Here is a 16,815-nt window from a genome sequence, read left to right as displayed (position 1 = left end):
CAGTCAACTCGTAAACTTCGACCTGTCCGCCAGCAACTGACCCACGCATCACGTGGCCCCAAAGTGGACCTCGCCTGGCACAAGCGCCGGTGGTGATGTCACCGCCACCCCGTGGCGAAAAGCGGCTGTTGTGAAGGGGTGGTGTGTGTCTCGTGTACACATCGGGTCTCGGTAGCTGAGCAGAATTTCAGCCTGCATAGCGCTGGGGTGGGCTGTGCATACCGAGGTTGGCTATAGGCGACGTGGTGGCCAGCAGAGGGCAGTACACCAAATATAAATTGTTGTCCTCTACTTCTACGGTCACGTTGCCTGTGCTCCGCGCCATGAACCACACTGCACTGGCACAGCGTGCAGAGCGGTGCGACTCCGCGCGACATGGGCAGGACCTCATCCAGCAGTGAGTGGGTTGATCAACAAAGGTCCCCTGCACTACGAGTGCACGCTCCCTACGTTCACCGCTAGGGGGCGGCCGAGTCCCGGGGTAATGGATGAGGCGGCGCTGCTCACGATCTCGCTCCACGCGCTCCGCTCCGTGTTAAGTTCAGGCGCTCACCTCTCCCATCCCGTGGTTCTTTGCGCGCTGTCGAGCTCCTGTTCCGTTATTTCTGCAATCATCCAGCAGTGGGTCGACCCTGGCTGAGGGCGATTACAAAACACAAATCACAGCGCTGTTGTAGTTCACAAACATTATAAAAATAATATGTGGCCCGTACGGGGATCGAACCCGCGACCTTGGCGTTATTAGCACCACGCTCTAACCAGCTGAGCTAACCGGCCACTGATGTAGGTGGGGGTCGCTAACGCAGCATGGATAGCAACGTCCCTCACCACAAACTCACCCACACAAGGTGACATCCTCACCAGCTCATCCTTACCGGCAACAACAAATACCGCATAAGCAGAACTCAATTATATCTCCACAAATAACAACAATAATGCTAATACAACAAATTCTCGTGCATGTGGCTGTCTTTCCAGGCAAACGTGACCGACCGCATTTGTTTAAGCACGTGGAACTATGGACCGGTTTCGACGTTCTGGGTCTCATCAGTGGAATGAGACTTGTTTAAACAATTGCTATTGTGTTGCCAGATCTTATTGGCAGCGCATGGCCATCACCATCATTAACAGCTATGCTCAATCCACTGCTGGATGAAGGCATCCCTCCACACCAAGCTGCCACCACCTCTCACGATTCTGTTCTTCTCATATGCACACGTTTTGTTCTGGCGAACAGCAAAAAATGGGATTTTGCAATGCTTGTAAGGAAAATTGTGAGATTTTTAAAAATCGTTCGTGAGGTAAATGTATCTAATTAATCCCGTATTCAATCGCTTTATCATCTAATTCATTCTTACCTCATTCACGCATATCTCTCCTTCAATTTAATTTTCACCTCATTCAATCATTGACACCTCTAATTCATTCTTTCCTAATTCAATCACTAGTTTCCTCTCATTCATTTTAATTATTACTTAGTTAAATCACTTATGCCTGTTATTCATTTCTCATTCTGGCCTCATTCAATCACTCCCTCAAGTACCACCCACAAGGCTCCTTGAGACTGCAATGACTTCGTGGCCTCGCCGTTGCTAGGGGCACCGTTGCTAGGGACCCCGTTGCTAGGGACCCCGTTGCTAGGGACACCGTTGCTCGGGACACCGTTGTTCGGGACACCGTTACTAGGGACACAATTGCTCAGGACACCGTTGTTAGGGACACCGTTGCTCAGGATACCGTTGCTTGGGACATCGTTGCTAGGGAAACCGTTGCTCGGGACATCGTTGCTAGGGAAACCGTTGCTCAGGATACCGTTGCTCGGGACATCGTTGCTAGGGAAACTGTTGCTCGGGACATCGTTGCTAGTGACACCGTTGCTAGGGACACCGTTGCTAGGGACACCCTTGCGCGGTTGACAATTGACCCTCTTGGCCAACAGAGAAATGTTTGATTCCTTCGTGCACATAAGCACGTTAGCGTAGCGAGGTTTTGCATTTTGTAGTCCACATAATGAGTTTTGTTTTTCGTTTATAACACGGCAACCCAAGGTCGTATAATCTTTTTTTTGCTTGCACCCTCAGACAACGGGGCAATCAATCGATTTCAAATGTGATCAAGTAGCTATAAAAAAAAATGTGGATTTGTATGAAGTGTTTTAAAAGTTCGTACGTCCATACAGACAGCCAAACAAAACAAACAACTAGGTTACGTGAGTATATATATACAGATGGATAGATTGATCCGCCTGGCGCGTGCACGCGAGCTTTCCATTCAATGAGCTGCTCTACATCATTTCCCCGTCACTATCCTTGGCCATCTGCCGGTGCGGCGCTTCTCCACTTCACAGTGATGATATTTATTATTACTGCGACTACTACTACAAGGTTCCTTGGAACACTTTTCAGAGTCAATATCATTCAGTTACACAAAGGCTCCCAACAACCAGCCACGACGACGGTGATGTTGATGTCTCTCTCTCTCTGTCTGTCTCGACGTGAGCCGCGTTCATAGCGGCCTCCCTTCCATTTCGCTCTGTCCGTGATATTTACTCAAGATTACAGGGGTGTTAATTCTAGATTTGAAGCTTTCGTGACTGCAAGGATTCATATTATTAGGTTTTTTCGGTAAAGTCACGTAGGTAAAAAATAAAAATTAATAAAAAGTAAAATAAAAATAAAATAATAAATCACGACGTTTCGGAGGCAACACAAGCTTCCGTCTTCAGGTGAAACCGTCTCACTTGATACAGCAATCGTGCTGTGACGGTTCCACCTGACGACGGAAGCTTGTGTTGCCTCCGAAACGTCGTGATTTTTATTTTATTTTTATTTTACTTTTATTAATTTAAAATTTTTACCTACGCGACTTTACCGAAAAAAAACCTGAGAATATTACAGGGGTGGCCAATCTGTTACAGACCCAAGGCCCAACAAGTTCCCGTGAGTTCTGTAAAGAGGCAAGTGTACAATATATAGCGGCGGGTGATTTTGGCACAGCACGGGAGACATTCGTTCTTCTTCGCTACGACTGTGAGAGCACATTCTACGTTATGCCCCTTCGACAGAGACGCGTGTGATGGATTAAAGAGCCGCATGCTTGCTGCTCAAGAACTTTTCATTGTAAAACTTCTCCAAATTCCATCCAGTTGTTCAAATTGATCGTGGCACTTAATTCGCTGTTTTCCACGGCTTCTTGTGGTACCTCTAATTATCCCGGTCTGCCCCACACTCATATTCAGTGTTTTGTTTTCTTATTACATGTCCAAGAAATATAACTTTGGCTTGCCCCAATTATTCTCTTTCATTTCCTGAGGAGGAATCATACACGAGCGAGAAGGCAGCAGCAGCAGCAGCAGCCAACAACTACCAACAATTGCCCAAGATCTGAAATCCTACGTATATATGTTTTCAGCCATTTAATAATGAGTGTCCATGCACGTAGATCAAATGTGTGATAATTTCGCTAATTGTAATAAAAATATCTTAATGGGGGGGGGGGGGGTGGTGATAATAGCAACATGATACACTGGCTGACAGGGTGGCACAGTGGTAGCGCCTCTGCCCCACAGCAAGACATTTTCTGGGTTCGAGTCCCGACCCGGGCACTCTGTGTGGAGTTTATATGTACTCCCCCTGTGATGCACAGTGTGTGAGAGTGTGTGAGTGTGTGGAGTTTATATATCCCCCCCTAATCTGCAGAGTGTGTGAGTTTGTGCATCTAGCCTGGCACAAGCGCTCTGGTGACGCCACTGCCACACAGTGGCGAACAGCTCTTGTTGCTGTTCGAGTTTGCATGTGTCCCCCTGTTCTGCGATGGGTTTACTCCCATAACTAAACACGCAACACACGCGTAGGATGCAACTGGCGTTGGTTAGAAACATTCCCAATGCCTAAACATTACCTGCAAATTACTCAATGGGAATTATACATCGCAGCGACATCGCTCCGTAACTGCGAAAACTTGGCAGGACCCTCCACAAAAGAGTCTCAAGACTCGGTTGGGCTTTCCTGTGTAAACAAGCGGAATGAAAACAATCCCAAATAAAGTATACTGGGTTTGTGGTTGAAAACGAAGGCTCTTGGCTGCGTGAGTTGGCTCAGACAAAAGCGATGCCAATGGGGGGGGGGGGGTGAGGTTACCTGTGCGCGAGTCACGTGGTGCGGGCTCTGGGTCGTCTTACCTGGTGAGGGGCGGGGTGAGGGGCGGGGTGAGGGGGCTCCTGTTGCCTGTGTGAGGAGGAGTGGCCATGATGATAAAGGCGTCCCCCATTAATCGGCACCGCGCAATCAGCGGCGGTGATTTGTGAACAGGAGAGAGTGGTGACAGCGGACAGGTGAGAACCTGTCTCCCCTTCTCTTTGTGTCTCCCAGCGGAAACCATTTGTCTGCCTTCTTCTATCTCTCTGTGTCTCTCTGCTTCTCTGTGCCTCCCGTATCTGCCTGTCCCCGTGTGTCTCTCCGTGTCTGCCACTGTCTCCCCGCGTCTCCCTATGCCTCCTTACGTCTCGCCGTCTCTCTCACAATGTCCCCATATCTCCCTTGCCGTGTGTCCCCCCCCCCTGTCTCCCCTTGTCTCCCCGTGTCTCCCCGTGTCCCCCCCCCCCGTCCTGTCTCCCCGTGTCTCCCCGTGTCCCCCCCGTCCTGTCTCCCCGTGTCTCCCCGTGCCCCCCCCCCCGTCCTGTCTCCCCATGTCTCCCCGTGTCTCCCCGTGCCCCCCCCGTCCTGTCTCCCCGTGTCTCCCCGTGTCTCCCCGTGCCCCCCCCCCCGTCCTGTCTCCCCGTGTCTCCCCGTGCCCCCCCCCCCGTCCTGTCTCCCCATGTCTCCCCGTGTCTCCCCGTGCCCCCCCCGTCCTGTCTCCCCGTGTCTCCCCGTGTCTCCCCGTGCCCCCCCCCCCCCGTCCTGTCTCCCCGTGTCTCCCCGTCTCCGCACGTCCCACCGTGCTCTTGTCTCCGGCAAAGGTCACAGAGAAAATACGGGAAGGGGGGCACTTTTGCGGAGGGGGGGGGGGCACAGTGGGAATAGGAAATACGTGTAAGGGGGGTGGGGGGATAAACGAGGCACAGGGTGGGTTGTGGGGGGAGGGGGGTTAGAAGAGGTCACAGGGGTCACGGAGGCGGGGGGGGAGTAGGAGGTTGGGGGGTTCAGACCCCTTCCGCCCTCCCCCTCTGGGGTCCCCGGGCGTGAGTCCCACGAGGTGGCGGATCTCGACTCAGACTAAACACAACGGCGGGGGCGGACAGGCGGGGGGCGGGCGGGTGGGGGGGGAGGGGACAATTTCCTAAATTCCTTCATCTGGGCCGAGAAAACCCGAGAGACGCGGGGGGCGGGGGGCAGAAGCCATGGGTGGCCCCCTCCTCCCTCCGTGAGACGTGAGAACCACGAAGACGTCTGACAGACACAGCTGTAATCACGACTTCATCTCTCTCTCTCTCGATCTCTTTCGGAACGCCGCAATAGGTTGGCTTGGAGTTGGGATTTTCGGCGTAAGGCACTGCCACTAGAGTGCACGAGGAATACATCTACGCATAAGAATTGTACATTGTTGTACCACCGTATAACCCTAGAATCCTGTGAACAGGTTTATAAAAAGGGTAAGAAAAATAATGCGAGTAGATGTGACGCGCCAATATAATGAGCGCTAATTCGGGACTGTTATGGCTGAGATGAAGCACCGGGTATAATAACAACGCAACAATGCACGGAGCTTTTCCCAATCCACTGCTGGATGAAAGCCTCCCAAGCCCCGTCGGTCATTGCATCGTCTGACCATACTTCACCACGCTGGTAAACGCGGATTGGTAAAGAAGGGAGGGAGGGGGGGCGTCAGGAACGGTGCTGATAATGAAATCGCCACTGATATGAGCCGTCGTCTGGACTCAGTCTCAGGTCGTCGGGTATCTGACAGTGCAGTGGCCGCTAACCGCTGCGCCACCGCTCCTTCAAATGTAGAACTCTTTCACGGACACCTTTTGCACAGACCATCAGTCTTGTCGTGATCTTACCTGGCGAAATAAGGCCGTGGTGGCTAATGAAATGTGTACACATTTTTTTTATTTTTTGTATGCAGAGAGACACATGAAAGCGAATGTTCTGCGAAATATTTTGTTAACATACAGCTTTCTCCACAACGACGCGATAACGAACACTTTGTGTTATATAACATAATTTTGCGTCCAAACTCGGACCCACATCTTAGTGAAAGTGGGCCCTTGCCTGTAACCATCTGGCAGTTTACCAGCAATTGATTCCAGCGAGCCCCACGCTGCTGATGAGACACTGAAGGTCGAAACCGGCCCCACGGCCAGATGGGATTTTTGTAAGAAAAGAAATAAGTTATTACATTTTCTGTGGAAAGACAGATGTATGTTGGAGACGTAAAGTCTGCTCGTCAAGTTGGTGAAATAAAGGACGTCACTCACGGTGCGGTGATATCAACAGTCTCTCACCTGGTTAAATAAACAGCCGTAAATTACTGCCGACATTGAATCCCAGTGCTCTTTAACTTGGCAAGTAAAGGACGTCACTCACGGGCGACGTTGAATCTCGGTGTACAGTACTTTCTCCTCGTTAAATAAAGGCAGTACATTCATCTCAGTTGTGCTCTCTCAACTTATCTCTAACAACAATAATTATGATTTACAGTGGGCTTACGGTTAATTAAAGGACGTCCTCGTTTTGCGTTTGTGGTGTCGGGAGGGAGCAGGGTTGGGTGCGTGAACCCCACAGATAACCCGGTCCGGTTGGACTCCCGTTCTGTGACGATCCCCTAAGTACAAGCCCATCCTATAGGAGGGGTCAATGGGAGCACCCCGCCCCCCCCACGTCGCCTCATCACCGTGAAGGCGCCTTCGTGTGATCGGGGAGCGGGCGGCGAGTGGAAGCGAGCGGGTTAACGAGAGAGTGTGTGTGTGTGTGAGAGAGTGTGTGCGTGTGTGCGTGAGAGTGTGTGCGTGTGTGAGAGAGTGTGCGTGTGTGTGAGAGTGTGTGCGTGTGTGTGAGAGTGTGTGAGAGAGTGTGTGCGTGTGTGAGAGAGTGTACGTGTGTGTGAGAGAGTGTGCGTGTGTGTGAGAGTGTGTGAGAGAGTGTGTGCGTGTGTGCGTGTGTGAGAGAGTGTGTGCGTGAGAGAGTGTGTGTGTGAGAGAGTGTGTGTGTGAGAGAGTGTGTGTGAGAGTGTGTGTGTGAGAGTGTGTGTGTGTGAGAGAGTGTATGTGTGTGTGAGAGAGAGTGTGTGCGTGAGAGAGTGTGTGTGTGAGAGAGTGTGTGTGTGTTTGAGAGAGTGTGTGCGTGTGTGCGAGAGTGTGTGTGTGTGAGAGTGTGTGCGTGTGTGTGAGAGTGTGTGCGTGAGAGAGAGTGTGTGTGTGTGAGAGAGTGCGTGTGTGAGAGAGTGTGTGTGTGAGAGAGTGTGTGTGGGTGTGTGAGAGAGTTTGTGTGTGTGTGAGAGAGTGTGTGCGTGTGTGAGAGAGTGTGTGTGTGTGAGAGTGTGTGCGTGTGTGAGAGTGTGTGCGTGTGTGAGAGAGTGTGGGAGAGTGTGAGAGAGTGTGCGTGTGTGAGAGAGTGTGGGAGAGTGTGAGAGAGTGTGGGAGAGTGTGAGAGAGTGTGGGAGAGTGTGAGAGTGTGTGCGTGTGTGAGAGTGTGTGCGTGTGTGAGAGAGTGTGGGAGAGTGTGAGAGAGTGTGCGTGTGTGAGAGAGTGTGGGAGAGTGTGAGAGAGTGTGGGAGAGTGTGAGAGAGTGTGGGAGAGTGTGAGAGTGTGTGCGTGTGTGAGAGTGTGTGCGTGTGTGAGAGAGTGTGGGAGAGTGTGAGAGAGTGTGCGTGTGTGCGTTAATGTGTGCGTGTGTGAGAGTGTGCGTGTGTGCGAGAGTATGGGGGAGTGTGAGAGAGTGTGAGAGAGTATGGGAGAGTGAGAGAGTGAATCTGTAAGTGTGTGTGGGTGTGAGAGTGTGGGAGAGAGTGAATGTTTAAGTGTGCGTGGGTGTGAGAGAAAGTGTGGGAGAGTGTGAGAGTGTGGGAGAGTGTGATATATTGTGGAAGAGTGTGTGATAGTGAAAGTGTGAGAGATTGTGTATTGTAGTGTGAGAGAGTGTGAGAGCGTGAATGTGTAAGAGTGTGGGGGATGTGAAAGTGTGAGAGAGAGAGAGGACATGTGTGTGAGAGTACAGTATATGGGGGAGCGGTGGGGTAGCGGTTAGCGCGCTGCACGACGAACCCGGCGACCCGAGTTCGATTCCTGGCCAACACTTATATAAATCGGTTCTGGGCCTCCCATAGGTTGGCTCAGCCTCAAATGAGTACCTGGTGCGATGTGTAAACATCGCAGCTGGGAAGACAAATGCGGAGGTGGGCGTGGTGCTGGCCACCCACCCCCTCGTGTGTCGTGCCGGCCTTCATAGGTGCTCGTGCAGAGCACTTGCCCCTACAGTCTGTTAAAGCTATAGGGGAGGGGGGGGGCTCTTTGTGTTGAGCAGATGTTCTTGCTTGGACCCAGCGTGCGCTCAAGATGTTTTGTGGATGCGCTTATACCGGAACAGATTGTTGGCGATTCCATGTCCATGGGCTGCACAGAAGTCTAACAACTTCCTCCCGTTGTTATTGAGCTGATCTGGCCCATGCCTTCCAATCACTCAAATTCAAAGTGTTTGCGTCACGAGCCCACGCGGGCGTTACCGTTCACCCAGCAGGACGACTCGATCCCGCGGGGCCACGTTAGCCAGCGCCTTGAGCCTTGCCTGCATCCCACCAATCGTGTCCATCTTCGGTGGGGGCAAAGGCAACCACCACCATTTATCACCTCCTGTTGATGGGGTGGTGAGTTCACAGAAGCCTCGGACTGCCTTACAAATCTGCAGGGTGCTTAAAAAACATGTTGACGCTTATATGGGACTATCGTTTTCAGTTGAAAAAGAACGGATATACACTGTAACATGATGAATGTATGTTAACACGTGCCTGGAATCTTCTCCAGGTGGTCTCCAGAGCCCGGAGGCACATTTCTCGTAGTATTGTTGCAAATTCTCTGAAGTGTTAACATCTTTTTGAAGCACCCTGTATTTCACCCTAGGACTGCAGAGGACTGTCCACCCCTCGTGGTGACAGGAGCCAGCACCAGTCCACAGAGGCGGTACTGGCCCAGCTCCCCACAGAGAAGTGGCAGCCTCTCCTCTCCAGTGAGCATTCGTGCATTCCACGTGGCCAGCCGTAGTAAATGGTTCCGCGAAACCGGGTTTGGCCAGGGGACGTCATGGACGCCCGTGACCCCTCAGGCCTCTGGTGCATGCTCACGGTGCATGTCCATGTAGTTGGCAAACCAAAATAACAAGAAGAGCGAACATTCGAATTCGGTAAAAAAAACATCAATATTTCAAGAGATGCGATGCATTTGAATTCGAGACGGTGGTCCTGATTAAATAACTTCCGCGGAGCAGCCTTTGAAGAGGCGCACGCGGCTCCACAGCCGAAGGTTGCCGACCCCTGCCAAAGCACAATCTGTGGCCGCGGCTCTCCGGTTCGTGAGGTGGAGGGATCATTCGCGCCTCGCACCGCACCAGAGCCCCCGTTTTCCTCTCGCGTGGCTGGCGCGTTGATAACGGCCGTGGCCTCGCCGCGAGAAGGGCCGAGGTTCGATTTCCAATTCGGGCGCCGTTTCTGCTGTGGAGTTTGTAAGTTCGCCCCCTGTTCTTCACGAGGTTCCTCTGGGCTTTCCAGTATCCTCATATGGCCAAACATCCCAATGATTAACTTATTGAGGATTACGCCTCCGACTTTGACAACTTGACGGGACCCTCCTGAAAAAAAGTATCGGGACTCAGTAAGGCTTTCCTGGAGAGCCAAATATCATGCAATAAAATGAAGATTTCCCCATTGTAAAGTGAGGATGCCATGAGATTGTCTAATATCAATCAGCCCCCCCACCCCGTGGAATTGCTGACACTGCATTACGGGTGGTAGCATAGCCCAGGGGAAGGGGCATGGGCCAGGGGAAGGGGCATGGGCCAGGGGAAGGGGCATGGGCCAGGGGAAGGGGCATGGGCCAGGGGAAGGGGCATGGGCCAGGGGAAGGGGCATGGGCCAGGGGGTAGGGGGCATGGCGCTGCTACGGAGGAGCGTGAATTTGGGTGGATCACGCGGACGTCTGGTGGGGCAGGGCCCAATCCAACCACCCCCTATCGCCGGCCCTGGTGGAGCCAAGTGGTGCGTGAGATCTGTCCTGGGCCTTCCTGAGGCCGACTCAACCTTACGCGAGCACGAGGCTCGCTGTTTTAACATCGGTGCTTGACAGACAAATGCGCATGGGGGTTGTTGTTGGCTGCACCACCTCAGAACTCGCGCCAGCGGTCTGCAACGGCACATGGGGGGGGGGGGGTGGTCGTTGTGCTTCGTGTGTTGTTTGAGAGCTGTGTGTGTGTGTACAGAGGACACACACACACAGCTCTTAAACAGCACACGCGCAACATACACACACGACACACAAACCACTCACAGACTCCTTACAACGCGCATACACACATTGCACACTTATCTCACACACACACACCTGATACAACACCAAAGACAAAAATCCTCCGCAAAGCCGGCACAGACTTAAGCGAGCCGGCACCTATGAAGGCCGGCAGGGCACACGAGGGGGTGGGTGGCCAGCACCACGCTCGGCCGCCTTTGTCTCCCCTGTGGCAATGTTCAAACACCGCACCAGGTACTCATTTGAGGCTGAGTCGACCTAGGGGAGGCCCAGGACTGGTTCAGATATCGTTCGTGAGCGGAAATTGAACTCGGGTGTGCACTACCGCTGCCCACATATATGTAGGGCTGTTACGGGAGGGCTGTAAGTGCATACGATCCAATGGGTAACAAACACAGTGGGCGGAGTTACGGGAGTACACGGGGGGGGTGCCCGCAGCGACGTCCGCATCAGGCAGCCTGGGGGGTTGTGATCCTGATGGGGGGTATAAAGGGGGAGGACAAAGAGAGCTCGGGGCTCAGTCTGGGAACGAAGGAGGAAGAGTGAAGATCCTCTAGCTAGAGCCCTGGACTCCCCTCGACGCCGCCCTTGTCAGGGCTGCAGAGGAGCGAGCCAGAGGCGTGGTTCCGTGAACCAGGGTTAGACCCTGGGACTCCGGAGACCGTAGCCCGACTCACCAGTGTCGGGCCAGTTAGCCTCCCCTAGCTCGTTAGAGGAGGACTTGGGGATAGGTGAGATTAGCTAGGGGGTATCCCCAGTTATCCGGGTGAGGGGGCCGCTACCCCCTCTAGTGTTGTCCTGTACCGATAAGCTGAAATAAATATACGTGTGCCTCAACCTGGGTGTCCAGCGTCTTCACCGGTACTTCATCTGGTGTCAGAAGTACTACGGACATGGAAACACGTCAGACAGCTCGAGCCAGAGTACCGGAGGAGGACACTGCTGAAGTCGTTGAGCCCGAGGCGGCTCACCAAGACATGGCGCAGCCGGGGGCAGACGCGTTCCTACCGGGGCATCGGCATGAAGAGGGGCCGCAGCCAGACGCGCTACGGCTGGCTCACGAGAGACTGGCGGAGCTACTGTACGCCGCTGCCGCCACGCTGGAAAACATCACGCGGCTGGGGGCTGGTGGTCCACCACGGGGCGAGGGGAGTCGTCAACCTGAGCGCCTTCCCGCCATTTCTGAAAACTCAAACTTTGAATTTCCCGCCATCGTCACGGCAGCTGCGGAGGGCGTGGCCGGGCTCAACCTTGGGTCCGACACCGCTCTCGCTGGGACAGCTGCGTCATCTCCAGCGGAGGGAGCGTCATCACATCCGCGACAGGCGATTCCATCTGCCATTCGCGCCGACGCACAGCCGAGTCCCGGGGATAGCAGCCTACAGACGTCCAAGGCGAACGCTGCGCTACAACAACGGCTGCCTCCGCTGAAAGAATTTGTTGGTGCAGAGGGCGACTGGGGCGGCTTCCAGCGACGCTTCATCGCCCACCAAGAAATGGCAAGGTGGTCCGACGATGAAGCCCTCTGCGCGCTGCCGGCGCTCCTCGACGCAGACGCGCTCGCCGCCCTCACATCGGCGCCGAAAGAGAAGCGGTCTACTCTGCCGAAGGCACTACAGCTGCTGGCCGGGGTCTATGGACCTTCAGCGGAATGCAGAGAGCGGTTCTACGAGCGCAAGCGGGGTGAGAAGGAGTCGCCCCTGGCATACAGGACGAGCCTCCTAGCGCTGGCTAAGACGGCTTTTCCCCGTATGGACGACGATGGCGTGGACGCGATGGTCACGGAGAAAATACTCCTCCTGGCAGACGACCTGGACATCGCTGTCGTCGCACAGGAGGACGCCGAGATGACCTCTCTTCAGGCGGCGCGCCTCCTTCACGCCAACCTTCTGTCCCTGCGGCGGAAAGCCAGCAGGGCATCGGCAGGGCGTGCGGTGGCTGCAGCCACCCTTCCGACGGAGGAGCTCTTCGCCGTCGACCATCGACGGCAACAGGCGCAAGAAGTACGGTCGGCCCGGGACGGGTCAAGCCGTTTCAACCGCCCGTCGTCTCCACCGGGGCTCCCGCGGTGTTTCAACTGCGGCGTCCGGGGCCACGTCGCCTCGGGGTGCCGCTCTCCTCGACAGCGCGGGACGACGGCTCGACGGGACGCCGGGCCTCCTCCTCCCAAGCTCCAGCAACATGACCCGGCGAGTCGCGGCACCACACATGTTTGGCCAAAGCACCTACCCATTGCACGCTCTCGCACCACAACAAACGGGGGGCCGATGTCGCGTTGCGAGGGGCCAACGCGGATCACTGCGGGGACTCAAATCGAGCCCAAACAGTGGTCCGTGTTGGCCCATCGCGTGGTAGCCGCGTCGTCAGGGTCGTCGGCCGTAGTCGGACACATTGACGGGGTAGAAGTACGCATCTTGGTCGATACGGGGGCATCGGCGACAATCATTTCGGAATTAATTTACAATATTCTGCCCGTACAAAGCCGGCCTTTACTGCCGGTTAACGTCCCATTCTATGCCGCTAACGGGGGCTCTCTCGGCATCATGGGACAGATTCGAGCGCAAATTTCTATTGGGGACATCAAATTGTCGGGGCCGATTTTCGTTTCCTCCTCGCTGGCGGTTCCGTGCCTGCTGGGGACGGATTTCTTAGGTAAAATGCCCATTCGTATTTTGATCGACCAAGGATGCATTGAGCTTCCATCGGGGCGGCGCATGGCGTTCCTGCCATCCCCTGCGGCGGCTCGGTCGGCGTTCGCGACGGTACCGGCGTTCGTCGTTGAAACTGTTCGTGTGCCGCCGGGAGCTCAAATGCTAGTGCCTCTGAAACTTCGTAAGCCCTTCGCTAAGGGCATAGGGGATCAGGGTGTTTTGCTGGGACCGTCTAGGGCCGGGGTTAATGGGCCTCATTTGATTCCGGCCCAGACCGTCGTAAGAGGGGACGGGGACCCTTTCATCGCGGTCCTAAATGTGGGATCGCAGACGGTGGTGGTTCCTCAAGGGACGGTGCTCGCTCACGCGACGCCAATGCCCTGCGAGGAACCTGTCGCGAACCACGTTGGCACTGCTTCCCGGATGCTCCCACATTCGGACAGCGATGAAGGGTGGATCGACGCGCTTTGTGCGGGATCGACGGACCTGACAAATTCAGAGCGCCAACAGCTTAGAACGCTACTGAGGGAATTTTCCGACGTTTTCAGTCGTGATAAATATGATTTGGGTTGCACTCACCTGCTGCGTCACCATATTGACACGGGTGACAGCGCGCCAATTCGCCAAAATCCGTTTCGGTTAAGTCCCGCCGAAAAGGACCATGTCAAATCGGCTGTTGATGACATGTTAGCCGCCGACATCATTTCTCCCTCCACCAGCCCGTGGGGAGCGCCGATCGTCCTGGTTAAAAAGCAGGACGGCTCGTTGCGGTTTTGCGTGGATTTTCGGCGCCTTAATAAAATTTCGGTTGCCGACGCATACCCGCTCCCACGGATGGACGAATCGCTGGACGCTTTGGCGGGAGCGCGATTCTTCTCCACACTAGATTTACTTTCGGGATTCTGGCAGCTTCCTCTGGACGATGATTCTAAGCCTAAAACTGCTTTCCGTACACCGCACGGCCTGTTCCAATTCAACCGGTTGCCGATGGGCTTACACTCAGCGCCGGCAACTTTCCAGCGATTGATGGAATTGGTTTTGGCTGGATTGCAATGGGAATCGTGCCTGATTTATTTGGATGACGTTATTGTCTTTGGTAAAACTTTTGATGAACATCTCCAGAGGTTGCGGGCGGTTTTCCTAAAGATGCGGGCTGCTAATTTGAAATTTAAGCCCCAAAAATGCCATTTGTTACGCGAGTCGGTGCGTTATTTGGGGCACATCGTAGGGCGCTCGGGTATTGCTACCGATCCCGCCAAAACGCAGTGTGTCAGCTCCTGGCCGACTCCCACCTCGGTGGGAGAGGTCAGGAGTTTTATTGGCTTCGCATCATATTACCGACGCTTCGTCGCTAATTTTGCAACAATTGCCAAACCCCTACACGCGTTAACATCTAAAGGGGTTCGGTTCCACTGGGGTCAGGATGAGGAAGCTGCTTTCTGCTCCCTTCGGGACGCGCTGGTGAAGGCTCCTCCCTTGATTTACCCAGATTTTTCGAGGCCGTTTTTGCTCGACACCGACGCGAGCAACACGGGTATTGGAGGCGTGCTTTCCCAGGTGGTTGACGGCGTGGAACGGGTGGTCGCGTACGGCAGTCGGGTGTTGTCTCCAACGGAGCAAAGATATTGTGTCACCCGTAGGGAACTGTTGGCAATTGTCTATTTCATCCAACAGTATCGCCCATATCTGTACGGTCGGCATTTCACCGTCCGCACAGATCATGCGGCACTGCAGTACGCCCTGAAGGTTCAACAGCCATCGGGACAATTGTCCCGATGGCTGGAGGTCCTCCAGGATTTCAGTTTTGAAACCACTTATCGTAAGGGCGTTCGCCACACCAACGCTGACGCTCTGTCACGGATGCCAACCGCCTCCGAATGCGCATGTCTCCTGGGGTCGGGGCGTTGCAAGCCAGTGGGGGACATGATGGTTCCGGTCCTGGCGGCGGCCGCCGACGATGAAACGGTAGTCCCCATTGATATCGCCGAACAGGGGAGAGATTCCCTGCTTGGATTGCCCGTTGATGAATGGGGGCGCCTCCAGTTGGAGGATGCCTCCCTCCTCGCGTTGCGTCGTCGCGCCGGGGAGAGGGGGCGGGTGACGGGTCAGGCCGACGCATGGGAAACCCATGCGGGCTTGCTTATGCATTGGGACGGGAAATCCCAGCGTCACCGGCTGGTGGTCCCTTCTGGCCTACGAGGTAAGGTGGTGTGGGCTGCTCATGAGCGCCTCCTCCACCTAGGTACCCAGAAAACACTCGCCTTGCTTCAGCTGAATTTTTTTTGGCCGGGTATGACAAGGGATGTTGCTGATCTGTTGGCGGCATGCCCTCAGTGTGCGCAGCGCAAACCACCGGCACGGGAGTCGAACCCGCCCTTACAATCCATCCAGGTCTCCAGAATAAATGAACTGGTCGCACTGGATATTCTGGGGCCATTCCCCGCCACCTCCAGGGGAAATAAATATTTGCTTACTGGGGTCGAATATTTTACGCGCTGGCCTATGGCCTGGCCCCTGGCGAATCAGTCGGCAGCAGCCATCGTCGACGCCTTTGTCCAAGGTTATGTCATGGACAAAGGTGCCCCGGAGCGGTTGTTGACCGACCAGGGTAGAAATTTTTCGGGGAAACTCCTAAAACAAGTCTGTGATCTCCTGGGAACGAAAAAAATTCGAACCTCCCCCTATCACCCGCAAACGGACGGGATGGTCGAGCGTCTGCATCGCACCATCACGTCTATGTTGTCGCAGCAAGTTTCGGACTCACAGGCTGATTGGGACTTACAAATTCAAGGGGTTCTAGCGGCATACAGATTGGCTCCCCATGCTGCGACGGGGTTTTCACCTTTCTTTCTTATGTATGGCCGCGAACCCGACCCACCTGTTCGGGCACAGTTGCAGATCCACGTGCCGCTGGGCAAATCTAAATTGGACGATCACGTTAAATTTAACCTTGACAAACTGACTGAGGCGCGGGATGCGGCGAGGCTAAATTCTGACAGGCGTCAGAAGGCGAACGAGCGCCTCAGACTGGCTCGCGCGCACGTGCTGCAGTGGAAGCCGGGGGACAGGGCATGGCTGCACTGTCCCCAGGTACCACTCGCGACCTCCTCTAAACTCGTACGCCCGTGGCGGGGCCCCGTCGAGGTTATTGAGGTTTTGAGGCCTCAGTGCGTTCGAATCCAATGGGGGAGGCGCCGGTGGTTTGTACACCCCTCTAGGCTGAAGCCGTTTGTTGCGGTGCGGGGGCCCACGCCACGCACGCGAGGCCAAGCATGTGGGGGGTCGACCGACTCGGAGGGTCCGTCGCTGCTCTCGCCTGATGTGTTGCCGGCTGTCCCACCCACAGGTGTACCGGGAATGACGGGCTCACGCCCTGGAACCCCCACAGGTGATGCCGACAGTCGCGCGACTTCAATCGCGACCTCACCTCGAATGGGACAGCCGCCACCGGATGGTCCGCCGTCCGGGGTTGCCCCGTGTGACGGGCCTGCGGCAAGGACGCGCGCTAAAATGCGCAGACTCTTATAATATACAGCAGGAAGAAAAAGAAAAAAAAAAGAAAAACTTTTCTTATTTATTTTCCTTCACGTGTCATGGTTACTGTATGCTGCGTCGGTGGTGTGCTCCTTGCACACTGAGTGTGTTGTGTTGTGTGGGCGCGGTGTGTGTGTTGTGGGTGCGTTGTGTGTCGTGGGTGTGCTGTGTGTGATG

General features: G+C 54.7%; 1 non-coding gene across 1 annotated transcript; it reads right to left on the bottom strand.

Annotated features, from left to right (window-relative positions):
- Window positions 1-703: 703 nt before the first annotated feature.
- Window positions 704-777, bottom strand: TRNAI-AAU (transfer RNA isoleucine (anticodon AAU)). Its single transcript has one exon. It is a non-coding gene; the product is annotated as a tRNA-Ile (tRNA).
- Window positions 778-16,815: the final 16,038 nt, after the last annotated feature.

Source organism: Lampetra fluviatilis, chromosome 18 (assembly GCF_964198595.1).
Source record: "Lampetra fluviatilis chromosome 18, kcLamFluv1.1, whole genome shotgun sequence".
NCBI lineage: Eukaryota > Metazoa > Chordata > Hyperoartia > Petromyzontiformes > Petromyzontidae > Lampetra > Lampetra fluviatilis.
The sequence above is the reverse complement of the archived record's forward strand: the minus strand, read 5'-3'. Positions and strand labels throughout refer to the sequence as shown.